Genomic DNA, 27,256 nt, shown 5'->3' with positions numbered 1-27,256 from the left:
GATATCAGCATCGAAATGTATCAATGTCTGTCTTGAATATACACAAAGACTGAACTTCCATAGCACTCTGGGGCAGAAAATGCCAAAGATTCACCACCCTCTGAGTGAAGAAATTTCTCCTCATCTCAGTCTTAAATTGCCGACCCTTTATTCTGGACTCCCTAACCTGGAGAATCATCCTTCACGCATTTACCCTGTCAAGCCCTGTAAGAATGTTGCAGGTTTCAAAAAGATTACCTCTCATTGTTCTAAACTGTAGACTACCCAATCTCTCCTCATAGGACAATACCCCATCCCAGGAACCAGTCTGGTGAATGTTCGTAGCACTCTCTCTATGGCTGTAGACAATGCTCCAGATGTGGTCTCACCAAGGGCCCTATATAATTGTAGTAAGACGCGTTTATGTTTTACTTAAATCATCTTGTAATAAAGGCCAACATACCATTTGTTCTCTTAATTGATTGTTGTACCTGCAATTTAACGTTCAGTGATTCTTCTATAAGGACACCCAGATCCCTATGAACACCAACTTCTCTCACCATTTAAAAAATACTCTGCTTTTCTATTTTTCCTACCAATGTGAATATCTTCACAGTTCTCTACATTATATTCCATTCATCATGTTCCAGTCCACTCACTTACCTTCTCTATATCCCCTTGAAGCCTCTTTGCATCCTTCTCACAACTTGCATTGCCATCTAGCTTTGTATAATCAGCAAACTTGGATATATAACATTTGGTCCTCTCATCCAAATCATTGATGTATATTGTGAATAGCTGAGGCCCAAGCACCAATTCTTGTGGTGCCCCACCAGATACAGCCTGCCAACCTGAAAATTAACCATTTATTCCTACTCTGTTTTCTGTTTGTTAACCAAATCTCAATCCATGCTTGTATATTACCCCCAATCCCATGAGCCGTAATTTAATAACCTCATGTGGCACCTTATCGAATCCTTTCTGAATCCAAATACACCACATCCACTGGTTCCCCCTTATCTATTCTGCTAGTTACAATCTCAAAAAACTCTGAACAGATTTGTCAAACATGATTTCCCTTTCCTTAAGCTGTATTGACTGCCCAATCTTGTTATTTTCTACGTGCCTGTTATCACATCCTTAATTATGGAATCTAGCATTTTCCTTTATGACTGATGTCAGGCTAACTTGTCTCTAGTTCCCCATTTTAACTCTCCATTCTTAGATAGCTCAGTTACATTTACTACCTTCCAATCCACGGGAACCGTTCTAGAATCTATGGAATTTTGGAAGATGGCAACCAATGCATCCACTATTTCTATAGTAACCTTTTTCAATACCCTAGGATGTAGGCCATCGGGTCCAGAGGATATATTGGCTTTCTGCCCCATTAATTTCTCCAGTACCATTTTTTTTACTATTACTAATTTCTTTCAGTTCCTCATTCTCTCTAAACCCGTGGTTCTTCAGTAGTTCCAGCAAGTTTTTTGCGTCTATTTCCGTGAAGACAGACACAAAGTATGCGTTTAATTTCCCTGCCATTTCATTGTTTCCCATTATAATTTGTCATGTCTGAGCCTGTAGGGGATGCACATTTACTTTTGCTAATCTTTTCCTTTTTATATACCTATAGAAGCTTTTGTCTCTCGCTATTTTATTCTCATATTCTTTTATCCTTTTCTTTAGGAATTTGTTGGTCATCCTTTGGTGAATTGTATAATCTTCCCAATCATCAGGCTTACTGCTCTTTTTGGCAACATTATCAGAATATTCCTTTGATCTAATACTATCTTCAACTTCTCTTGTTGACCATGGTTGGACCGCTATTCCTGTGGAGTTTTCATGCCTTAAATGAATGTATGTTTGTTGTAAATTATGTATTAATTCTTTAAATGCTAGCCATTGCTTTTCTACTATCATACCTTTTATTGTAGTTTCCCCATCTACTTTAACCAACACTCCCCCCTTGCCTACATAGTTTAATTTGTGTAGATTTAACACCCTAGTTTCGGATTTAACTAAATCACTTTCAAACGTAATATAAAATTCTATCATATTATGGTCACTCTTCCCTAAGGACCCCTTTATTGCAAGGTTCTTAATTAACCTTTTCTTATTGCACAATACTAGATCAAAAATAGCCGGTTCTCTAGTTGGGTCCTCAACATACTGATCTAGAAAACCATCTTGTATACCTTCCATGAATTCGTCCTCCATACAATAACTGCAAATTTGGTTTTCCCAGTCTATATGCAGAATAAAGTCCCCCCATAATTATTGTATTACCTTTATTACATGCACCTCTAATTTCATGATTTATACAGTGCCACTGTAGTTTGGGGGCCTATGAAGAACGCTGAATGTTTTCTGCACCTTACTGTTTCTTAGCTCCACCCAAACTGATTTTACTTCTTGATTTTCCGAGCTAAGATCCTTTCCCTCTACTGTCTTTATCCCATCCTTTAATATCAGGGCTACCCCTACTCCTTTTCCATTTTTCTATCTCTTCTAAAAGTTATGTATCCTGGAATATTTATTTCCCAACCGTGGTCACTTTGCAATGACATCTCCGTAATGGCTATTAGATCAAACCTATTAATTTCTATCTGCGCTATTAAATCATCTATTTTATTGCGAATACATCATGCATTCAGAGATAGTACCTTTAGCTTGGACTTTTTTTCTATTTTTCCCTGATGTCTCCTGAGTCAGTAATGCCCTATTACCTTTGTTACTCTCTGTCCCTTCCTGACCCACTCTGCTTATTTTACCCAAAACTCTGCTCTGCTCTGGAGCCTTGACATGTCTCTTGTTGCTTTTTCTCTGTATCTAAACTGTGCTGTACACTTTCCTGAATCCCCCCACCCTTGCCACCTTCATTAGTTGAAAGCCCTGTTTACTGCCCTAGTTATTCGATTCACCAGGACACTGGTTCTAGCCCAGATCAAGTGGAGCCTATCCTAACAGAATCGCTCCCTCTTTACCCAGTGCTGGTGCCAGTGCCAGTAAAGCAAAACTGATGCCTCCCACACCAATCTTTGAGCCACGCACTTAATGTTGTAATCTGCTTATCCCTATACCGATTTGCTCCAGGGAGGGGGCAGTGTGTGATGTCCCTGTGGGTGAGTGAGTTCAGTGTCTGACCCCGAGTTGCCCCACAGAGAGGGCAGTGTGTGATGTCCCTGTGGGGTGAGTGAGTTCAGTGCCTGACCCCGAGTTGCCCCACGGAGGGGACAGTGTGTGATGTCCCTGAGGGGTGCAGTATGTTCAATGTCTGACCCGGAGCTGCCCACATTCCTCCTGCTCTTGAGGCCAGTTTCGCATCTCTCAGTCGGAGTTAATTGGAGACAGCGTCACCTACTGGACACCAGCGGCATTTCAAGGCAAATCATGTCCAGCTCCATCCAAGAGAAATCCAAAACCAACCTGCTGATTAATTTCATTTTATTATCAATTGTTCAACAAAGTTTAGCTCCATTTGTTGCAGCTTTCAGTGTTTGAAGAAAACTCTTTAAAAAGAGTTAAGTATGGATGCAAATACAAATCAGCATTATTTTTATCTGACCCATTTCACATTGATTTTAGAATCATAGAAGTTCATAGCATGGAAGGAGGCCATTTCCGCCCATCGTGTCCATGCCGGCCAACAAGAGGCTATCCGGCATAATCAAACTTTCCAGCTCTAGGTCCATAATCCTGCAGGTTATGGTACTTCAGATGGACATCCAAGTACTTTTTAAATGTGGTGAGGGTTTCTGCCTCCCCCACAACCTTCTCAATAAATTTCCCTTCAAATCCCCCTGAACCTTCTACCAATTACTTTAAATTCATGCTGTGTGGCTGTTGACCCCCTCCTCTAAGGGAAATTGGGCCTCCCTAGATCCACTGTATCTAGGCCCCTCATTATTTTATACACCTCAATGAGGTCTCCCCTCAGTCTCCTCTGTTCCAAGGAAAAAAAATCCAGACTAACCAATCAGTCCTCATAGCTAAGATTTTCCACTCTCGGCAACACCCTTGTAAATCTACTCTGTACTCTCTCCAGTGCAATCACATCCTTCCTGTAATGCGGTGACCAGAACTCATGCAGTACTCCAGCTGTGGCCTAACCAGTGTTTTATACTGTTCAAGCATAACCCCCCTGCTCTTGTAGTCTATGCCTCAGCCTGCTACTTTCAGGGATCTGTGGACATGCACTCCAAGGTCCCTTTGTTCCTCTACACATCTCAATGTCCTACCATTTAACGTGAATTCCCTTTCTTTGTTGGCCCTCCCCAAATGCTTTACCTCACACTTCTCTGGATTAAATTCCATTTGCCACTGTTCTGCCCACCTGACCAGTTGATTGATATCTTCCTGCAGTCTACAGCTTTCTTCTTCTTCTTCATCAACCACACAGCCGATTTTAGTATCATCTGCAAACTTCTTAATCATACCCTCTATATTCAAGATCATTGACGTATACCACAAAAAGCAAGGGACCTAGTACTGAGCCCTGCGGAACCTCGCTGGAAACATCTTTCCAGTCACAAAAACACCCATCAACCAATACACTTTGTTTCCTGTCTCAGAGCCAATTTTGGATCCAACTTGCCACTTTGCCCTGGATCCCATGGGCTTTTACTTTTATGACCAGTCTGCTATGTGGGACCTTATCAAAAGCTTTGATAAAATCTATATACACTACATCATATGCTTTGCCCTCACCAACCCTCCTGGTTGCCTCCTTGAAAAATTCAATCAAGTTAATCAGACATGACCCTCCCTTATCAAATCCATGCTGACTGTCCTTGATTAATTGGTCCAATAACCAGAATATTAAACTGTGTTATAGGGGGTAATCAATAATAGCAGAAAAAAACCCGAACTGTCAAAATGGACATGATTCAGTTTGGGATAACAGCAGAATCCAAACCCTGCAATCACTTGTGAACTCGCTGGTGTGTCAGCAGGTTGGATGACTGAGTGAATCCTTTCCCACACACGAGGCAGGTGAATGGCCTCTCCCCAGTATGAACTCGCTGGTGTGTCAGCAGGTTAGATGATTGAATGAATCCCTTCCCACACTCAGAGCAGATGAATGGCCTCTCCCCAGTATGAACTCGCTGGTGCTTCAGCAGGTTAGATGACTGAGTGAATCCCAGGCCACATGCAGAGCAGTTGAATGGCCTCTCCCCAGTGTGAACTCGCTGATGTGCCAGCAAGTGGGATGACCGATGGAATCCCTTCCTGCACACTGAGCAGATGAACGGTCTCTCCCCAGTGTGAACTCGCTGGTGTGCCAGCAGACGGGATGACACAGTAAATCCCTTCCCACACACGGAGCAGGTGAACGGTCTCTCTCCAGTGTGAACTCGCTGGTGTGTCAGCAGGTTGGATTTCAAAGTGAATCCCTTTGCACACACAGAGCAGGTGAACGGCCTCTCCCCAGTGTGACTGCGCTGATGAATTTCCAGTACAGATGGGCAATTGAATCCCTTCCCACAGTCACCACATTCCCACGGTTTCTCCATGGTGCCGGTGTCCTTGTGTCGCTCCAGGTTGAACAATCAGTTGAAGCCTCGTCCACACACAGAACACGTGCATGATTTCTCCGCGCTGTGAATGGTATGATGTTTTTTCAGGCTGTGTAACTGCTTAAAGCTCTTTCCACAGGCAGTTCACTGGAACACTCTCACTCGGGTGTGTGTGTGTGTCTTGGTGCTTTACCAGTCACACTGATGTTTGAAATCTGTTCCCTCAGAGAAGAGACAAACATTTCTCCTTCCGCATTCAAGGGTCGATGATATTCAAGTCCCGAGGAATTGAGTGATTCTGTCAGATCTTAACGTGATGTTTGGTTTGAGTTCCCCGTCTGCAAATCAACCCCTTCTAATACCCTGGAAAAGGAGTTTACAAAAATAATTACGTCAAGTACAGGACAGAAATTCAGAATAGATAATTCTAGATTCTATGGAACATTCTTTCCCCCTTGTTCTTCTAAAGATGTAAATCCCCATCCCATACACACTGTCCTGAAATTCAAACACATTGCACATCTGAAGACACCTTGTCCTCTGATAAGTTTTCACCACCAACTCTGGTTAGATTCAGTTCTACACTCACTGGTTCCCCTCCCTCTCCTCCCCTGAAGGTGCTGACTCTGGCTGGGTTCACTGGGACACTGAAGCCCCGCCCACACATTGTTCTTTCACAAAGATGGCCACGCATGCGCTCTATTGCGCGATGACTCACGATGGCCGCGCACCAACCTGCAACTGTCCTTTACAAACATGGCGACCGTCAATCTGGGCCTGTTACCGCGAAAACGCCCGGGAGCTGCAAACTCGAGACCTGTTGTTTCTTAGTCCGGATTCGCGACCTGCACCAGGTGTTTATGAAGCCCACCTGTCGAATACGTTACTCCCCTGCGCCCCGCAGTTGCACGTTCAACTCCCAAACTGTGTCCGATCTCCGCCCGCTCACAGCCCGCGTCCGCTCTGAACAATGGCACACTGCGCATGCGCCACATACAGGTCACGCCTGCGCACTGGGCTCCTCGAGTGAGATGACCTCCTGACGTCACAGAAAGGCGTCGGTAGCGCGCAGGCGCAATGTTTAAATTAAAAAAACAACTTGTTTATTTTATAATAAAATGATAAAGCGGAGAATCGTATCATAAAAATAAACCGACTGCTGCGAACCTTTCATGAATTAATCGCGGTTTTTAAAGTTCTCTCCGCAGTTGCCAAGGGAGACGGGGCAGATCGGTCAGCCGCTGACCGGAAGTGACGCCAGGACGGCGGAAGTGAGGGTTGCCAGGAACGACGGTGAGGCTGGGCAGCGCGGACAATGTGGGAACGGAGGCCCCGGGGATCTCGAGCAGGAGAGAGGCGGCTCTGTGGGTCTCGCTGGCGGTGGGCGGGGCTACAGGAGGAGCTACGGGGGGGGGGCTAAAGTGGGAGGTGCCAAGGGGGAGGGGCTACGAGGGGCGGGGCTACAGTTTGACGGTGAAAATGCAACAACTCCTTGTTGTTAATATCACCCCCTTCAGTTTTTCCCCCCCCGCCCAGTATAGCATGGAGCTGACCGACCTGGGAAGGCTTCACAGTTTCACCCCTGGGCTGTGCTGGGTTAAGGGGAGAAGGCTACAATTAGCAGGGACCGGTTGGGCCGAATGGCCTGTTTCTGTGAAATGTTACGGGAGGGCGGGTAAATGGAGCTGAGGGAGGGCGGGTAAATGGAGCTGAGGGCGCGCTCTAATTGCAGGATCTTTCTATGCTGGCATTTCAGAACATTAAAAAGTGGGACAGATCGAGGCCGCGGGCTACAGGAGGAACCGGAGGTCGGGTCCCACTCCTGCCTCCGCCCGGCAGTAAGGTCACCACCCCTGACCCCTCGTCAAATGGTTTGCCCGCTCGGGTCACCCTGACCCTGCCCCCCAGCTCAGCAAGATAGCAACGCAGGTACTGGCGGAGGGGATACGCGTGGGACCTGTCCACACAGCGCTCGCAGGAAAGGCCCAGTCTCCATCCCTGGCTCCATCTGAGTTAACCTGATCTCGGCTGGTGTGCAGGAATAGGGACATGATTGGAGCTTGATGTCCCGGGGCTGGGCTGGGGGTGGTGGGGTTTGCAAATCAGCCGGGATCGCTGCTCCTACTCGCTATCCAACGGCCCAAGAATTCAAGAGCAGGGAGGTTATGCTTGAACTATGTAAAACACGAGTTAAGCCACAGCTAGAATACTGCGATCAGTTCTGGTCACCACATTACAGGGAAGATGTCATTGCACTCGAGAGGATAGAGGAGATTTATGAGGATGTTGCCCTGGACTAGAGAATTTTAGCTATGAGGAACGATTGGATAGGCTGGGTTGGTTTTCTTTGGAACAGAGGAGGCTGAGGAGAGACTTTTCTGATGTGTATAAAATTAAGAGGGGCCTAGATAGAGTGAATAGGACGGACCTATTTCCCTTAGCAGAGGGTCAACAACTATTCGGCATAGATTTAAAGTAATTGGTAGGAGGATTAGAGGGGATTTGAGGGGAAATTTCTTCACACAGAGGTTTGTGGGGGTCTGGAACTCACTGCCTGAAAAGGTGGTAGAGGCAGAAACCCTCACCACATTTAAAAAGTGCTTGGATGTGCACTTGAAATGCCGTAACCTACAGGGCTACGGACCAAGGGCAGAAAAACGGGATTTAGCTGGATTGCTCTTTGTCGGCCGGCGTGGACATGATGGGCCAAAATAAATTCATTGTGTGTTGTAAATTTCTATGATTCTATGACCTTTGTGAGGGGGCAAGCGTGTATGGAGTGTGCATAGAGCCTGTGTGCAGGAGAGGCAGTGTTCAGGTGGTTGCGAAGCCCCTCACAGGCGAATAGCTCATCAGCAAAACCTGACATCCCAGTGTGGGGGTCATTGCCTCGAAAAAGAGGAGATCTTGGGACATTATTGGAGAATACCAGGGGTTAGTTGAAGGAAGACATTTATTGCTGACTCCTCTGTGACACCAGTCTCTGTCCGATCTTTTACAGATGTCAGGCTAGATGTCACTCCCGTGTCCTTGGGCCCAGCCCGGGCACACAGCCAGCAGAGGGTTACCCCAACATCTGGGGCGAGTTCACCTCAGTCACCAAGTAAATACCTACACATTCCCCGGGTCTCCCTGTAAAGACCGACACACTCCACGGGAACTCCCTGGAAATACTGACACACTCCCAGGGACTCCCTGTGCTACTTACACACTCCCCGGAGACACCCTGCAAAAACTGACACTCCCAGGGACTCCTGTAAATACGGACACTCCCAGGGAGCCCCTGTAAATACAGACACATTCCTAGGGACCCCCAAGAAATACTGACACACTCCCGGGGACTTCCTGTAAATACCGATACACTCTTGGATACCCCCGGTAAACACTGGCACACTCCCGGGGGCACCGTGTAAATACAGACACATTCCTGGGGCCCCTGTAAATACAGACACACCATTGAGGGTCCTTCTAAATATGGGCACACCCCTGGGGACCCCCGTAAACACTGAGACACTCCTGGGGACCCGCTGTAAATATAGACACACTCCTGGGAATTCCCTGTAAATACTGACACAATCCTGGTGACTACTTGTAAATACTAACACACTATCGTGGGTCCTTGTAAATAAGGGCACACTCCTGTCGACACCCTGCTATTACTGACACACTCCGCGATACCCACTGTAAACACTAACACACTCGCGGGAACTCCCAGTAAAAAAACGACACAATCCCGAGGACCCCCTGTAAATACTGACACACTCCCTGGGACACCTCCTGTAGATACTGACACATTCCCTGGGGATCCCCTGTAAATACAGACACACTCCTGGGGACAGTCCCTGTACATACTGACATATTCTCCGGGGATCCGCTGTAAATACTGCCACACTCCCGGGGACTCCCGTAAACACTGACACACTCACAGGGACCCGCTGTAAATATAGACACATTCCTAGGGATCCCCTGTAAATACTGACAGAATCCTGGCGACTACTTGTAAATACTGACATACTATCGGGGGTCCTCGTAAATATGGGCACATTTCTGTCGACACCCTGTTATTATTGACACACTCCTGGATACCCGCTGCAAACACTGACACACTCCTGGGAATCTCCTGTAAATACTGACACACTTCCGGGAATCCCCTGTAAACACTGACACACTCCCGAGGATCCCCTGTAAATACTGACGCACCCCCTGTAGATACTGACGAATTCCCTGGGGATCCCCTGTAAACACTGACACACTCCCGAGGAGCCCCTGTAAACACTGACACACTTCCGGGGACTACCTGTAAATACAGACACCCCCGTACATGCTGACACACTCCCGGGAACTCTCGGTAAATACTGACAACTCCCAGGGACCCCCTGTAAACACCGACACACTAACGGGAATCCCTGTAAATACTGACACACCCCTGGGGACCCTCCGTCAAATCTGAGACACTCCCGGGGACCCCCAGTTAAGTACTGACACACTCATGGGAACCCTCTATGAATACCGACACACTATCGGGGATCCTTGTAAATACGGGCACACTCCCGGGGATCGCCTATAAATACTGACACACTTCCAGGAACTCCCTGTAAAAACCGACACTCCTGGGACACCCCCTGTACATACTGACATATTCCCTGGGATCCACTGTAAATACTGCCACACTCCCGGTGACTCCCTGTAAACACTGACACACTCCCGGGGAACCCCTGTAAATACAGACACACTATCGGGGGTCCTTGTAAATACGAAGACACTCCCATGGACTCCCTGTCATTACTGACACACTCCTGGGTACCTGATGTAAACACTGACACACACCCGGGGATCCCCTGTAAACACTGATACACTCTCGGGAACTCCCAGTAAAAACTGACACAATCTCGGGGACCCCCTGTAAATACAGACAAACTCCCAGGGATCCCCTGTAAATACAGACACCCCCAGCACATGCTGACACACTCCAATGGACCCCTGTAAAAACTGACACACTCCTTGGGAACCTCCTGCAAACACCGACACACCCCTGGGGACCTCCTGTAAATACAGACACACCACTGACCCCCCTGTAAATACAGACACACTCCTGGGTACCCGCTGTAAAGACTGACACATTCCCGGGGTCACGCAGTAAAAATCTACACACACCCAAGGACCCCCTCTAAATACTGACACACACCCGGGGAAACCCTGTAAATACAGACACGCTCCTGGGGACACCCCCTGTATATACTGACACACTCCCGGGGGCCCCCTGTAAATACTGACACTCATAGAAACATAGAAAATAGGTGCAGGAGTAGGCCATTCGGCCCTTCGCGCCTGCACCACCATTCAATAAGATCATGGTTGATCATTCCCTCAGTAACCCTTTCCTGCTTTCTCTCCATACCCCTTGATCCCCTTAGCCTTAAGGGCCATATGTTAACTCCCTCTTGAATATATCCAATGAACTGGCATCAATAACCCTCTGCAGCAGGGAATTCCACAGGTTAACAACTCTCTGAGTGAAGAAGTTTCTCCTCACCTCAGTCCCAAATTGCCTACCCCTTATCCTAAGACTGTGTCCCCTGGTTCTGGACTTCCCCAACATCGGGAACATTCTACCTGCATCTAACCTGTCCCGTCACGTCAGAATCTTGTATGTTTCTATCAGACCCCCTCTCATCCTTCTAAACTCCAATGTATAAAGGCCTAGTTGATCCAGTCTCTCCTCATATGTCAGTCCAGCCATCCCTGGAATCAGTCTGGTGAACCTTCGCTGCACTCCCTCAATAGCAAGAACGTCCTTCCTCAGATTAGGAGACCAAAACTGAACACAATATTCCAGGTGGGGCCTCACCAAGGCCCTGTACAACTGCAGCAAGACCTCCCTGCTCCTATACTCAAATCCCCTTGCTATGAAGGCCAACATACCATTTGCCTTCTTCACCGCCTGCTGTACCTGCATGCCAACTTTCAATGACTGATAAACCATGACACCCAGGTCTCGATGCACCTCCTCTTTTCCTAATCTGCCACTTGAAGGGAGGGGTTTAAGGGCTGGAGAATGCTAGCGAAATAGGGAGGGGTGTAGTGGCTGGAGGTTGTAGAGATAGGAAGGGGTGTGGGGGCTACAGGAGGTTACAGAGATAGGGAAGGGTGTAGGGGCTGGAGGATGTTACAGAGATAGTGAGGGGTGTCAGGGCTGGAGGAGGTTACAGAGATCGGGAGATGTGTAGGTTCTGGGGGAGGTTATAGAGATAGGAAGGGGTGTAGGGGCTGGCCGGGGCTAGCAAGATAGGGAGGAGTGTAGTGGATGGAGGTTATAGAGATAGGGAGTGGTGTAGGGGCTGCAAGAGGTTACAGATAGGGAGGGGTGTAGGGGCTGTAGGTACAGAGTTGGGAGGTTTGTAGGGGCTGGAGGAGGTTACAAGAATAGGGAGGGGTGTGGGGGCTGTAGGTTACAGAGATAGGGAGGGGTGTAGGGGCTGGAGAAGGTTACAGAGATAGGGAGGGGTATAAATGTATGAGGAAGTTACAGATATAGGGAGGGTTGTAGGAGCTGGAGGAGATTACAGAGATAGGGAGGGGTGTACAGACTGGAGGTGGTTACAAAGAAAGGGAGTGTTGTAGTGCTGGAGGAGATTAGAGTAAGGCAGGGATGTAGGGGCTGGAGGACGTTGGAGATTGGGAGGGTTGTTGGGGCTGGAGGAGGTTACAGAGAGAGGGAGGGTTGTAGGGGCTGGAAAAGGTTACAGCGATAGGGAAGGGTGTACAGGCTGGAGGAGGTAACAGGGATAAGTAGGAGAGTAGGAGCTGGAGGAGGCTACAGAGATAGGGAGGGGTGCTGAGTCTGGAGGAGGTTAGAGAGATAGGGAGGGATGTAGGAGCTGGAGGAGATTGCAGAGAAACGGAGGGTTGTAGTGCTGGAGGAGATTACAGAGAAAGGCAGATGTTTAGGGGCTGGAGGAGGTTAAAGACATAGGGAGGTGTGTAAGTTCTGGAGGAGGTTATACAGATAGGGAGGGGTGTAGGGGCTGGAGGTTGTAGAGATAGGGAGGGTTGTAGGGGTTGAAAGAGGTTCGAGATAGGGATGGGGTGTAGGGGCTGGAGGTTACAGAGAAAGGCAGATGTGTAGGGTCTGGAGGAGGTTACAGAGATAGGGAGGGTTATAGGTGCTGGAGGTTACAGAGATAGGGAGTGGTGTAGGGGCTGGAGGTTATAGAGATAGGGAGGGTTGTAGGGGCTGGAAGAGGTTCGAGATAGGGAGGGGTGTAGGGGCTGGAGGAGGTTACAGAAATGGTGAGGGATGTAGGGGCTGGAGGAGGTTACAGAACTAGGGAGGGGTGTAGGGGCTGGAGGAGGTTAGAGAGACAGGGTGAGGTGTAGGGCTGGAGGAGGTTACAGAGATAGGGAGGTTTGTTGGGGCTGGGGGAGGTTAGAGAGGTAAGGCGGGTTGTACGGCCGGCTGGAGGTTACAGAGATACAGAGGGGTGTAGGGACTGGAGGATGTTACAGAGATAGGGAGTGGTGTAGGGTGGGAGGAGGTTACAGAGCTAGGGAGGGGTGTAGGAGTTGGAGGAGGTTACAGAGATAGGGAGAGGTATTGGGGCTGGAGTACATTACAGACATAGGGAGGGGTGTAGGGGCTGGAGGAGATTATAGAGATAGGGAGGGAGGAGGTTACAGAGCTAGGGAGGGGTGTAGGGGCTGGAGGAGGTTACAGAGATAGGGAGAGGTATTGGGGCTGGAGGAGGTTACAGAGATAGGGAGGGGTGTAGGGGCTGGAGGTTACCGAGATAGGGAGGGATTTAGGGGCTGGAGGTTATAAAGATTGGGAGGGTTGTAGGGCTGGAGGTACAGTGATAGGGAGGTTTGTAGGGGCTGGAGGAGGTTACAGAGATATGGATGCATGTAGGGGCTATAGGTTACAGAGATAGGGAGGGGTGTAGGGGCTGGAGGTTACCGAGATAGGGAGGGATTTAGGGGCTGGAGGTTATAAAGATTGGGAGGGTTGTAGGGCTGGAGGTACAGTGATAGGGAGGTTTGTAGGGGCTGGAGGAGGTTACAGAGATATGGATGCATGTAGGGGCTATAGGTTACAGAGATAGGGAGGGTTATAGGAGCTGGAGGAGGTTACATAGAAAGGGAGGGTGTAGGGGCTGGAGGAGGCTACAGAGATAGGGAGGGTGTAGGTTCTGGAGGTGGTTACAGAGATAGGGAGGGTTATAGGGCCTGGAGGAAATTAAAGATAGGGAGGGATGTATGGGGCTGCAAGAGGTTACAGAGATAGGGAGGTGTGTAGGTTCTGGAGGAGGTTATAGAGATAGGGAGGGGTGTAGGGACTGGAGGAGGTTACAGAAAAAGGGAGGAGTGTAGTGCTGCAGGAGATTACAGAGAAAGGGGCTGAAGGTTGCAGAGATAGGGATGGATGTAGGTGCTGAGGTTTACAGAGATAGGGAGGGTGTAGGGCCTGGAGGAGTTTACAGAGATAGGGAGGGGTGTAGGGGCTGGAGGTTACAGAGAGAGAGAGAGGGAGGGGTGGAGGGGCTTTGAGAAGGTTACAGAGAAGGGAGGGATGTAGGCCTTGGAGGAGGTTACAGAGATAGGGAGGGGTTTCGGGGCTGCAGAAGGTTACAGAGATAGGGAGGGGTGTAGGGACTGGAGGAGGTTGCAGAGATAGGGAGATGTGTAGGTGCTGGAGGAGGTTAGAGATTGGGAGGGTTGTAGAGACTGGAGGAGGTTACATAGAGAGGGACGGTAGTAGGGACTGGAAAAGGTTACAGAGAAAGGGAGGGGTGTAGGCCTTCGAAGAGGTTGCAGAGATCAGTAGGGGTGTAGGAGCCGGAGGAGGTCACAGAGATAGAGAGATGTGTAGAGTCTGGAGGCAGTTAGAGAGATAGGGAGGGTTGTCGGGCTGGTGGAGGCTACAGACATAGGGAGGTTTGTAGGGGCTGGAGGAGGTTACAGAGATAGGGAGGGGTGTCGGGGCTGTAGGTTACAGAGATAGGGAGGGGTGTAGGGGCTGTAGGTTACAGAGATAGGGAGGGGTGTAGGGGCTGGAGGAGGTTACAGAGATAGGGAGGGGTGTAGGGGCTGGAGTAGGTTCCAGAGATGGGGAGGGGTGTAGAACGAGGAGGAGGCTACAGACATAGGGAGGGTTGTAGTACTGGAGGAGGTTATAGAGATCGGGAGGGTTGTAGGGGCTGGTGCAGGCTAGCGAGATAGGGAGGGGTATAGTGGCTGGAGGTCACAGAGATAGGGATGCGTGTAAGGGCAGGAGGTTACAGAGCTGGGAGGGGTGTAGGGTCTGGAGGCGGTTAGAGAGATAGGGAGGGTTGTGGGGCTGGAGGCGGTTGCAGAGATAGGGAGGGGTGTGAGGCTGGAGGCGGTTAGAGAGATAGGGAGGGTTGTGGGGCTGGAGGCGGTTGCAGAGATAGGGAGGGTTGTGAGGCTGCAGACGTTACAGAGAACATAAGAACATAAGAAATAGGAGCAGGAGTAGGCCATACGGCCCCTCGAATCTGCTCTGCCATTTAATACATTGCTGATCCGATCACGGACTCAGGTCCACTTCCCTGCTCGCTCTCCATAACTCCTTATTCCCATGTCGTTGAAGAAACTGTCTATTTCTGTCTTAAATATATTCAATGTCCCAGCTACCACAGCTCTCTGAGGCAGCGAATTCCACAGATCCACAACCCTCTGAGAGAAGAAATTTCTCCTCATCTCAGTTTTCAAATGGGCGGCCCCTTATTCTAAGATAATGCCCCCCCTAGTTCTAGTCTCTCCTAACAGTGAAAACATCCTCTTTGTATCCACCTTGTCAACCTCCTCATTATCTTAAACGTTTCGATAAGATCACCTCTCATTCCTCTGAATTCCAATGATCAGAGACCCAACCGACTCAACCTTTTCTTATAGGTCAACCCCCTCATCACTGGAATCAACTGAGTGAACCTTCTCTGAACTGCCTCCAAACCAAGTATATTTTTTGTAAATATGGAAACCAAAACTACACAGTATTCCAGGTGTGGCCTCACCAATACCCTGTATAACTGTAGCAAGACTTCCCTGCTTTTATACTCCATCCCCTTTGCAATAAAGGCCAAGATACCATTGGCCTTCCTGATCACTTGCTGCACCTGCATACTATTCTTTTGCATTTCATGCACAAGTACATCATCACGCCCGGCAACCAAATTTTAATTTGATTTTACGTTTTAAAGTTAATTTGTTTTAATTGCCGGTGCTTTTAGTGTCCCCTTCCCTTTTATAGGGGGCACTGGGGAAAAATTGTGATTTTAGTGCCCAAAAAAAAAAAACAAAAAAAAAAAAAAGAAAAAACAAAAAAAAAAACATAAAAAAGGGGGGAAAAAAAAAATGGGCCTTGTAAATGTCTGGAGTGTCACCCAGGTCGGGTGGCACAGTTTAATGTTTATGTTTTCGCAGGTAGACTCTAAAAGAGTTTCATGCACAAGTACATCATCACGCCCGGCAACCAAATTTTAATTTGATTTTACGTTTTAAAGTTTAATTTGTTTTAATTGCCGGTGCTTTTAGTGTCCCCCTTCCCTTTTATAGGGGGCACTGGGGAAAATTGTGATTTTAGTGCCCAAAAAAAAAAACCAAAAAAAAAAGAAAAACACAAAAAAAAACCAAAAAAAAAAAAGGGGGGAAAAAAAGGGCCTTGAAAATGTCTGGAGTGTCACCCAGGTCGGGTGGCACCGTTTATTGTTTTTATGTTTTCACAGGTGAACTCAAAAGAGTTTCATGCACAAGTATGCACTTCAGTCCCACTCTCCTGATCTTTGGGCACCCTGTGCGGAGGGGAGCGGGTAGGTCCGAAGGCCTCCTCGTAGGACTGCTCCTGGGCACGGCCAAGGGTGCCATCAGCCGGTCCAGGCAGCGGGCGGTCGAGGGGGTCGTTCAACCTGACTGCCTGCCTCTCTTCCGCTCTTACATCCGGTCCAGGGTGTCCTTGGAGATGGAGCACGCGGTGTCCACCGGTACGCTCGCGGCCTTCCGCGAGAGGTGGGCACCGGAGGGACTGGAGTGCATCATCACGCCCGGCAACCAAATTTTAATTTGATTTTACGTTTTAAAGTTAATTTGTTTTAATTGCCGGTGCTTTTAGTGTCCCCTTCCCTTTTATAGGGGGCACTGGGGAAAAATTGTGATTTTAGTGCCCAAAAAAAAAAAACAAAAAAAAAAACACAAAAAAGGGGGGAAAAAAAAATGGGCCTTGTAAATGTCTGGAGTGTCACCCAGGTCGGGTGGCACAGTTTAATGTTTATGTTTTCGCAGGTAGACTCTAAAAGAGTTTCATGCACAAGTACATCATCACGCCCGGCAACCAAATTTTAATTTGATTTTACGTTTTAAAGTTAATTTGTTTTAATTGCCGGTGCTTTTAGTGTCCCCTTCCCTTTTATAGGGGGCACTGGGGAAAAATTGTGATTTTAGTGCCCAAAAAAAAAAAACAAAAAAAAAAAAAGAAAAAAAAAAAAAAAACATAAAAAAGGGGGGAAAAAAAAAATGGGCCTTGTAAATGTCTGGAGTGTCACCCAGGTCGGGTGGCACAGTTTAATGTTTATGTTTTCGCAGGTAGACTCTAAAAGAGTTTCATGCACAAGTACATCATCACGCCCGGCAACCAAATTTTAATTTGATTTTACGTTTTAAAGTTTAATTTGTTTTAATTGCCGGTGCTTTTAGTGTCCCCCTTCCCTTTTATAGGGGGCACTGGGGAAAATTGTGATTTTAGTGCCCAAAAAAAAAAACCAAAAAAAAAAGAAAAACACAAAAAAAAACCAAAAAAAAAAAAGGGGGGAAAAAAAGGGCCTTGAAAATGTCTGGAGTGTCACCCAGGTCGGGTGGCACCGTTTATTGTTTTTATGTTTTCACAGGTGAACTCAAAAGAGTTTCATGCACAAGTATGCACTTCAGTCCCACTCTCCTGATCTTTGGGCACCCTGTGCGGAGGGGAGCGGGTAGGTCCGAAGGCCTCCTCGTAGGACTGCTCCTGGGCACGGCCAAGGGTGCCATCAGCCGGTCCAGGCAGCGGGCGGTCGAGGGGGTCGTTCAACCTGACTGCCTGCCTCTCTTCCGCTCTTACATCCGGTCCAGGGTGTCCTTGGAGATGGAGCACGCGGTGTCCACCGGTACGCTCGCGGCCTTCCGCGAGAGGTGGGCACCGGAGGGACTGGAGTGCATCATCACGCCCGGCAACCAAATTTTAATTTGATTTTACGTTTTAAAGTTTAATTTGTTTTAATTGCCGGTGTTTTTAGTGTCCCCCTCTCCTTTTATAGGGGGCACTGGAAAAATTTGATTTTAGCGCCCCAAAAAAAAAAACCAAAAACCAAAAAAAAAGGGGCCTTGAAAATGTCTGCTGTGTCACCCAGGTCGGGTGGCACAGTTTAATGTTGTTTATGTTTTGCAGGTAGACTCCTAAAAGAGTTTCATGCACAAGTACATCATCACGCCCGGCAACCAAATTTTAATTTGATTTTACGTTTTAAAGTTAATTTGTTTTAATTGCCGGTGCTTTTAGTGTCCCCTTCCCTTTTATAGGGGGCACTGGGGAAAAATTGTGATTTTAGTGCCCAAAAAAAAAAAACAAAAAAAAAAAGAAAAAACAAAAAAAAAAACATAAAAAAGGGGGGAAAAAAAAAATGGGCCTTGTAAATGTCTGGAGTGTCACCCAGGTCGGGTGGCACAGTTTAATGTTTATGTTTTCGCAGGTAGACTCTAAAAGAGTTTCATGCACAAGTACATCATCACGCCCGGCAACCAAATTTTAATTTGATTTTACGTTTTAAAGTTTAATTTGTTTTAATTGCCGGTGCTTTTAGTGTCCCCCTTCCCTTTTATAGGGGGCACTGGGGAAAATTGTGATTTTAGTGCCCAAAAAAAAAAACCAAAAAAAAAAGAAAAACACAAAAAAAAAACAAAAAAAAAAAAGGGGGGAAAAAAAGGGCCTTGAAAATGTCTGGAGTGTCACCCAGGTCGGGTGGCACCGTTTATTGTTTTTATGTTTTCACAGGTGAACTCAAAAGAGTTTCATGCACAAGTATGCACTTCAGTCCCACTCTCCTGATCTTTGGGCACCCTGTGCGGAGGGGAGCGGGTAGGTCCGAAGGCCTCCTCGTAGGACTGCTCCTGGGCACGGCCAAGGGTGCCATCAGCCGATCCAGGCAGCGGGCGGTCGAGGGGGTCGTTCAACCTGACTGCCTGCCTCTCTTCCGCTCTTACATCCGGTCCAGGGTGTCCTTGGAGATGGAGCACGCGGTGTCCACCGGTACGCTCGCGGCCTTCCGCGAGAGGTGGGCACCGGAGGGACTGGAGTGCATCATCACGCCCGGCAACCAAATTTTAATTTGATTTTACGTTTTAAAGTTAATTTGTTTTAATTGCCGGTGCTTTTAGTGTCCCCTTCCCTTTTATAGGGGGCACAGGGGAAAAATTGTGATTTTAGTGCCCAAAAAAAAAAAACAAAAAAAAAAAAAGAAAAAACACAAAAAAAAAACAAAAAAGGGGGGGAAAAAAGGGCCTTGTAAATGTCTGGAGTGTCACCCAGGTCGGGTGGCACCGTTTAATGTCTTTATGTTTTGCAGGTAAACTCAAAAGAGTTTCATGCACAAGTATGCACTTCAGTCCCACTCTCCTGATCTTTGGGCACCCTGTGCGGAGGGGAGCGGGTAGGTCCGAAGGCCTCCTCGTAGGACTGCTCCTGGGCACGGCCAAGGGTGCCATCAGCCGGTCCAGGCAGCGGGCAGTCGAGGGGGTCGTTCAACCTGACTGCCTGCCTCTCTTCCGCTCTTACATCCGGTCCAGGGTGTCCTTGGAGATGGAGCACGCGGTGTCCACCGGTACGCTCGCGGCCTTCCGCGAGAGGTGGGCACCGGAGGGACTGGAGTGCATCATCACGCCCGGCAACCAAATTTTAATTTGATTTTACGTTTTAAAGTTAATTTGTTTTAATTGCCGGTGCTTTTAGTGTCCCCCTCTCCTTTTATAGGGGGCACTGGAAAAAAGGAAAAATTTGATTTTAGTGCCCCAAAAAAAAACCACAAAAAAACCCCCCAAAAAAACAAAAAAGGGCCTTGTAAATGTCTTGTGTGTGTCATCCAGGTCGGGTGGCACGGATACATGTTTTATGTTTTGCAGGTTAACTCAAAAGAGTTTCATGCACAAGTATGCACTTCAGTCCCACTCTCCTGATCTTTGGGCACCCTGTGCGGAGGGGAGCGGGCAGGTCCGAAGGCCTCCTCGTAGGACTGCTCCTGGGCACGGCCAAGGGTGCCATCAGCCGGTCCAGGCAGCGGGCGGTCGAGGGGGTCGTTCAACCTGACTGCCTGCCTCTCTTCCGCTCTTACATCCGGTCCAGGGTGTCCTTGGAGATGGAGCACGCGGTGTCCACCGGTACGCTCGCGGCCTTCCGCGAGAGGTGGGCACCGGAGGGACTGGAGTGCATCATCACGCCCGGCAACCAAATTTTAATTTGATTTTACGTTTTAAAGTTAATTTGTTTTAATTGCCGGTGCTTTTAGTGTCCCCTTCCCTTTTATAGGGGGCACTGGGGAAAAATTGTGATCTTAGTGCCCAAAAAAAAAAAAAAAAAAAAAAACACAAAAAAACACAAAAAAGGGGGAAAAAAAAAAGGGCCTTGTAAATGTCTGGAGTGTCACCCAGGTCGGGTGGCACCGTTTAATGTTTTATGTTTTCACAGATAAACTCAAAAGAGTTTCATGCACAAGTACATCATCACGCCCGGCAACCAAATTTTAATTTGATTTTACGTTTTAAAGTTTAATTTGTTTTAATTGCCGGTGCTTTTAGTGTCCCCCTTCCCTTTTATAGGGGGCACTGGGGAAAATTGTGATTTTAGTGCCCAAAAAAAAAAACCAAAAAAAAAAGAAAAACACAAAAAAAAACCAAAAAAAAAGGGGGGAAAAAAAGGGCCTTGAAAATGTCTGGAGTGTCACCCAGGTCGGGTGGCACCGTTTATTGTTTTTATGTTTTCACAGGTGAACTCAAAAGAGTTTCATGCACAAGTATGCACTTCAGTCCCACTCTCCTGATCTTTGGGCACCCTGTGCGGAGGGGAGCGGGTAGGTCCGAAGGCCTCCTCGTAGGACTGCTCCTGGGCACGGCCAAGGGTGCCATCAGCCGGTCCAGGCAGCGGGCGGTCGAGGGGGTCGTTCAACCTGACTGCCTGCCTCTCTTCCGCTCTTACATCCGGTCCAGGGTGTCCTTGGAGATGGAGCACGCGGTGTCCACCGGTACGCTCGCGGCCTTCCGCGAGAGGTGGGCACCGGAGGGACTGGAGTGCATCATCACGCCCGGCAACCAAATTTTAATTTGATTTTACGTTTTAAAGTTAATTTGTTTTAATTGCCGGTGCTTTTAGTGTCCCCTTCCCTTTTATAGGGGGCACAGGGGAAAAATTGTGATTTTAGTGCCCAAAAAAAAAAACAAAAAAAAAAAAAAGAAAAAACACAAAAAAAAAACAAAAAAGGGGGGGAAAAAAGGGCCTTGTAAATGTCTGGAGTGTCACCCAGGTCGGGTGGCACCGTTTAATGTCTTTATGTTTTGCAGGTAAACTCAAAAGAGTTTCATGCACAAGTATGCACTTCAGTCCCACTCTCCTGATCTTTGGGCACCCTGTGCGGAGGGGAGCGGGTAGGTCCGAAGGCCTCCTCGTAGGACTGCTCCTGGGCACGGCCAAGGGTGCCATCAGCCGGTCCAGGCAGCGGGCAGTCGAGGGGGTCGTTCAACCTGACTGCCTGCCTCTCTTCCGCTCTTACATCCGGTCCAGGGTGTCCTTGGAGATGGAGCACGCGGTGTCCACCGGTACGCTCGCGGCCTTCCGCGAGAGGTGGGCACCGGAGGGACTGGAGTGCATCATCACGCCCGGCAACCAAATTTTAATTTGATTTTACGTTTTAAAGTTAATTTGTTTTAATTGCCGGTGCTTTTAGTGTCCCCCTCTCCTTTTATAGGGGGCACTGGAAAAAAGGAAAAATTTGATTTTAGTGCCCAAAAAAAAACCCACAAAAAAACCCCCCAAAAAAACAAAAAAGGGCCTTGTAAATGTCTTGTGTGTGTCATCCAGGTCGGGTGGCACGGATACATGTTTTATGTTTTGCAGGTTAACTCAAAAGAGTTTCATGCACAAGTATGCACTTCAGTCCCACTCTCCTGATCTTTGGGCACCCTGTGCGGAGGGGAGCGGGCAGGTCCGAAGGCCTCCTCGTAGGACTGCTCCTGGGCACGGCCAAGGGTGCCATCAGCCGGTCCAGGCAGCGGGCGGTCGAGGGGGTCGTTCAACCTGACTGCCTGCCTCTCTTCCGCTCTTACATCCGGTCCAGGGTGTCCTTGGAGATGGAGCACGCGGTGTCCACCGGTACACTCGCGGCCTTCTGCGAGAGGTGGGCACCGGAGGGACTGGAGTGCATCATCACGCCCGGCAACCAAATTTTAATTTGATTTTACGTTTTAAAGTTAATTTGTTTTAATTGCGGGTGCTTTTAGTGTCCCCCTCTCCTTTTATTGGGGGCACTGGAAAAAAAGGAAAAATTTGATTTTAGTGCCCAAAAAAAACCCCACAAAAAACCCAAAAAAACCAAAAAAGGGCCTTGTAAATGTCTTGTGTGTGTCATCCAGGTCGGGTGGCACGGATACATGTTTTATGTTTTGCAGGTTGACTCAAAAGAGTTTCATGCACAAGTATGCACTTCAGTCCCACTCTCCTGATCTTTGGGCACCCTGTGCGGAGGGGAGCGGGTAGGTCCGAAGGCCTCCTCGTAGGACTGCTCCTGGGCACGGCCAAGGGTGCCATCAGCCGGTCGAGGCAGCGGGCGGTCGAGGGGGTCGTTCAACCTGACTGCCTGCCTCTCTTCCGCTCTTACATCCGGTCCAGGGTGTCCTTGGAGATGGAGCACGCGGTGTCCACCGGTACGCTCGCGGCCTTCCGCGAGAGGTGGGCACCGGAGGGACTGGAGTGCATCATCACGCCCGGCAACCAAATTTTAATTTGATTTTACGTTTTAAAGTTTAATTTGTTTTAATTGCCGGTGCTTTTAGTGTCCCCCTCTCCTTTTATAGGGGGCACTGGAAAAAGGAAAAATTAGATTTTAGTGCCCAAAAAAAAAAAAAAAAAAAGGGCCTTGTAAATATCTTGTGTGTGTCATCCAGGTCGGGTGGCACGGATACATGTTTTATGTTTTACAGGTTAACTCAAGAGTTTCATGCACAAGTATGCACTTCAGTCCCACTCTCCTGATCTTTGGGCACCCTGTGCGGAGGGGAGCGGGTAGGTCCAAAGGCCTCCTCGTAGGACTGCTCCTGGGCATGGCCAAGGGTGCCATCAGCCGGTCCAGGCAGCGGGCGGTCGAGGGGGTCGTTCAACCTGACTGCCTGCCTCTCTTCCGCTCTTACATCTGGTCCAGGGTGTCCTTGGAGATGGAGCACGCGGTGTCCACCGGTACGCTCGCGGCCTTCCGCGAGAGGTGGGCACCGGAGGGACTGGAGTGCATCATCACGCCCGGCAACCAAATTTTAATTTGATTTTACATTTTTAAGTTTAATTTGTTTTAATTGCCGGTGCTTTTAGTGTCCCCCTTCCCTTTTATAGGGGGCACTGGAAAAATTTGATTTTAGCGCCCCAACAAAAAAAAAACCAAAAACCCCCCAAAAAAAAGGGGCCTTGAAAATGTCTGCTGTGTCACCCAGGTCGGGTGGCATGGTTTTAATGTTTTATGTTTTTGCAGGTTAACTCAAAAGAGTTTCATGCACAAGTATGCACTTCAGTCCCACTCTCCTGATCTTTGGGCACCCTGTGCGGAGGGGAGCGGGTAGGTCCGAAGGCCTCCTCGTAGGACTGCTCCTGGGCACGGCCAAGGGTGCCATCAGCCGGTCCAGGCAGCGGGCGGTCGAGGGGGTCGTTCAACCTGACTGCCTGCCTCTCTTCCGCTCTTACATCCGGTCCAGGGTGTCCTTGGAGATGGAGCACGCGGTGTCCACCGGTACGCTCGCGGCCTTCCGCGAGAGGTGGGCACCGGAGGGACTGGAGTGCATCATCACGCCCGGCAACCAAATTTTAATTTGATTTTACGTTTTTTAAGTTTAATTTGTTTTAATTGCCGGTGCTTTTAGTGTCCCCCTTCCCTTTTATAGGGGGCACTGGGGAAAAATTGTGATTTTAGTGCCCAAAAAAAAAAAAAAAAAAAAACACAAAAAAAAAAAGGGCCTTGAAAATGTCTGCTGTGTCACCCAGGTCGGGTGGCATGGTTTTAATGTTTTATGTTTTTGCAGGTTAACTCAAAAGAGTTTCATGCACAAGTATGCACTTCAGTCCCACTCTCCTGATCTTTGGGCACCCTGTGCGGAGGGGAGCGGGTAGGTCCGAAGGCCTCCTCGTAGGACTGCTCCTGGGCACGGCCAAGGGTGCCATCAGCCGGTCCAGGCAGCGGGCGGTCGAGGGGGTCGTTGAACCTGACTGCCTGCCTCTCTTCCGCTCTTACATCCGGTCCAGGGTGTCCTTGGAGATGGAGCACGCGGTGTCCACCGGTACGCTCGCGGCCTTCCGCGAGAGGTGGGCACCGGAGGGACTGGAGTGCATCATCACGCCCGGCAACCAAATTTTAATTTGATTTTATGTTTTAAAGTTTAATTTGTTTTAATTGCCGGTGCTTTTAGTGTCCCCCTCTCCTTTTATAGGGGGCACTGGAAAAAGGAAAAATTTGATTTTAGTGCCCAAAAAAAAACCCCCCCAAAAAAAAAAAGGGCCTTGTAAATGTCTTGTGTGTGTCATCCAGGTCGGGTGGCACGGATACATGTTTTATGTTTTGCAGGTTAACTCAAAAGAGTTTCATGCACAAGTATGCACTTCAGTCCCACACTCCTGATCTTTGGGCACCCTGTGCGGAGGGGAGTGGGTAGGTCCGAGGGCCTCCTCGTAGGACTGCTCCTGGGCACGGCCAAGGGTGCCATCAGCCGGTCCAGGCAGCGGGCGGTCGAGGGGGTCGTTCAACCTGACTGCCTGCCTCTCTTCCGCTCGTACATCCGGTCCAGGGTGTCCTTGGAGATGGAGCACGCGGTGTCCACCGGTACGCTCGCGGCCTTCCGCGAGAGGTGGGCACCGGAGGGACTGGAGTGCATCATCACGCCCGGCAACCAAATTTTAATTTGATTTTACGTTTTTTAAGTTTAATTTGTTTTAATTGCCGGTGCTCTTAGTGTCCCCCTTCCCTTTTATAGGGTGCACTGGGGAAAATTGTGATTTTAGTGCCAAAAAAAAAAAAAAGGGGCCTTGTAAATGTCTGGAGTGTCACCCAGGTCGGGTGGCACCGTTTAACGTTTTTATGTTTTGCAGGTGAACTCCAAAAAGAGTTTCATGCACAAGTATGCACTTCAGTCCCACACTCCTGATCTTTGGGCACCCTGTGCGGAGGGGAGCGGGTAGGTCCGAGGGCCTCCTCGTCGGACTGCTCCTGGTCACGGCCAAGGGTGCCATCAGCCGGTCCAGGCAGCGGGCGGTCGAGGGGGTCATTCAACCTGACCGCCTGCCTCTCTTCCGCTCTTACATCCGGTCCAGGGTGTCCTTGGAGATGGAGCACGCGGTGTCCACCGGTACGCTCGCGGCCTTCCGCGAGAGGTGGGCACCGGAGGGACTGGAGTGCATCATCACGCCCGGCAACCAAATTTTAATTTGATTTTACGTTTTAAAGTTTAATTTGTTTTAATTGCCGGTGCTTTTAGTGTCCCCCTCTCCTTTTATAGGGGGCACTGGAAAAAGGAAAAATTTTGAATTTAGTGCCCAAAAAAAAAAAAACCACAAAAAAACCCAAAAAAAACAAAAAAGGGCCTTGTAAATGTCTTGTGTGTGTCATCCAGGTCGGGTGGCACGGATACATGTTTTATGTTTTGCAGGTTAACTCAAAAGAGTTTCATGCACAAGTACCCCCGAGTCCCGCTGTACTGCAGCACTTTGCAATCTTTCTCCATTTAAATAACTTGTTCTTTGCTTTATTTCTGCCAAAGTGCATGACGTTACACTTTCCAATATTATTCTCCATCTGTCAAATTTATGCCCACTTACCCTGTCTATGTCCTTTTGCAGATTTTGTGTGTCCTCCTCACACATTGCTTTTCCTCCCATCTTTGTATCAACGACAAACCTGGCTACGTTACACTCGGTCCCTTCCTCCAAGTCGTTAATATAGATTGTAAATAGTTGGGGTCCCAGCACTGATCCCTGCAGCACCCCGCTGGTTACTGTTTGCCAACCCGAGAATAAACCATTTATCCCTACTCTCTGCTTTCTGTTTGTTAGACAATCCTCTATCCATGCTAATATATTACCCGCAACCCCGTGAATATTTATATTGTGTAGTAACCTTTGTGGCACCTTGTCAAATGCCAAGTCCAAGTACACCACATCCACTGATTCCCCTTTTTTCACCCTCTTTGTTACGTCCTCAAAGAATTCTAGCAAATTTGTCAAACATGGAGATAGGGAGGGGTGTAGGGGCTGGAGGAGGTTATAGAGATTGGGACGGTTGTATGGGCTGGAGGAGGTTACAGAAATAGAGAGGGTTATAGGTGCTGCAGGTTACAGAGATAGGGAGGGTTGTAAGGGCTAGAGGTTAGAGATAGGGAGGGGTGTAGGGGCTGGAGGAGGTTTCAGATAGGGAGGGGTGTAGGGACTGGAGGAGGTTACAGAAAAAGGGAGGGGTGTAGTGCTGCAGGAGATTACAGAGAAAGGAAGGCATGTAGGGGCTGGCAGAGATTATAGAGATAGGAAGGGGTGTAGGGGCTGGAGGAGGCTAGCGAGATAGGGAGGGGTGTGGGGACTGGAGGATGTTACATAGAAAGGCAGGGATGTTGGGGCTGGAGGAGGTTACAGAGATAGGAAAGTGTGTAGGGGCTGGAAGAGGTTTTAGAGATAGGGAGGGGTGTAGGGGCTGGAGGAGGTTACAGAGATAGGGAGGACGGTAAGACTGGAGGAGGTTATAGAGATAGGGAGGTTTGTAGGGCTGGAGTTTGAGAATAGCGAGGGTTGTAGGGACTGGAGGAGGTTATAGAGATAGCGGGGGGTATAGGGGCTGGAGGAAGTTACAGACATAGGGAGGTGTGTAGTGGCTGGGGGATTTACAGAGATAACAAGGGGTGTAGGGGCTGGAGGTTACCAAGATAGGGAGGAGTGTAGGGCCTGGAGGTGGTTACAGAGATGGGAAGGGGTGTAGGGGCTGGAGGTTACCGAGATAGGGAGGGGTGTAGGGGCTGGAGGAGGTTACAAAGATTGGGAGGGCTGTGGTCGCTGGAGGAGGTTAGAGAGAGAGGGAGGGGTGTAGGGCTGGAGGAGGTTACGGAGATAGGGGTTGCGTAGGTTGGGAGGAGGTTACAGAAATGGGAAGGGATGTAGGGGCTGGAGGAGGTTATAGATATAGGGAGGGATGTAGGGGCTGGAGGAGGTTACAGAAATGGGGAGGAATGTAGGGGCTGGAGGAGGTTAGAGAGACAGGGAGGGGTGTAGGTTTTGGAGGAGGTTAGAGAGATAGCGAGGGGTGTAGGGCTGGAGGGGGTTACATAGATAAGGAGTGATGTAGGGGCTGCAGGAGTTTAGAGATAGAGAGGTGTGTCGAGGCTGGAGGAGGTTACAGAAATGGGGAGGGGGGGAGGGGGGGAGGGGATTACAGAGATGGGAGGGGGGAGGGATTACAGAGATAGGAAGGGGTGTAGGGGCTGGAGGAGGTTACAGAGAT

General features: G+C 48.7%; 1 pseudogene; it reads right to left on the bottom strand.

Moving 5' to 3' along the window:
* LOC139253655 (zinc finger protein 850-like) overlaps positions 1 to 27,256 on the bottom strand; it is a 105,873-nt pseudogene that overhangs the window by 53,782 nt on the left and 24,835 nt on the right.

The sequence above is a fragment of the Pristiophorus japonicus genome, unplaced genomic scaffold (assembly GCF_044704955.1).
Source record: "Pristiophorus japonicus isolate sPriJap1 unplaced genomic scaffold, sPriJap1.hap1 HAP1_SCAFFOLD_495, whole genome shotgun sequence".
In the NCBI taxonomy this organism is placed as follows: Eukaryota; Metazoa; Chordata; class Chondrichthyes; family Pristiophoridae; genus Pristiophorus; species Pristiophorus japonicus.
This window is presented reverse-complemented; position numbering and strand designations above follow the sequence as displayed.